Genomic DNA, 768 nt, shown 5'->3' with positions numbered 1-768 from the left:
CCATGAGTTGAGGATGTCAGTGACCAGCCAGAGGTTATGGGGTTTATTACAGGAGTGGATGGGTGAGGTTCTGTGACCTGCGATGTGCAGGAGGTCAGACTGGATGACCATGATGGATCCTTCTGGCCATGAGTCTCTGAGACACAGAGGATCAGGCTAGAGAAGTGTCTTTCACTGGTATTTTATTACAAGTGGTCAGTTTAGCTTTACTGGTATGATGTGGGGGGGAACAAGTGTTGCCCTGACTGCAGCACACAAATCTGATCAGGACAGGACTTCTCTGATCTGTCTACTCAAACCCACCATATGCTCGGGCTGTTCCCTTCTGAGCCAGAGGCAGGTGAACATGTCCTGTGAGCTCCTTCCTTTCGCTTCTCTCCTAGAATGGTACTCAGCCTTTCTTCCTCACTGCCAACTCTTGCCATTTTATTGTGACTGACGCTCTATTTAGAGTTGTTCCTCAAAGCTCTGGCTCGATGACTAGTTGGCAACCGGTATCAAGCAGAGTGCTCCCGGGGTCGGTCCTGGGGCTGGTTTTGTTCGACATCTTCGTAATGATCTGGAGGATGGGACGGATTGCATCCTCAGCAAGTTCGTGGATGACACCAAGCTGGGGGGAGAGGTAGATACCCTGGAGGGTAGGGATAGGGATCACAGATGACCTAGCAAAGTTGGAGGATTGGGACCAAAAAGAAATCTGAGGAGGTCAACAAAGGACAAATTGCAGAGACCTGCACTTAAGGAGGAAGAATCCAGCACTGCTACAAG

This window comes from Chelonoidis abingdonii, chromosome 5 (assembly GCF_003597395.2).
Source record: "Chelonoidis abingdonii isolate Lonesome George chromosome 5, CheloAbing_2.0, whole genome shotgun sequence".
Lineage (NCBI taxonomy): Eukaryota > Metazoa > Chordata > Testudines > Testudinidae > Chelonoidis > Chelonoidis abingdonii.
This window is presented reverse-complemented; position numbering follows the sequence as displayed.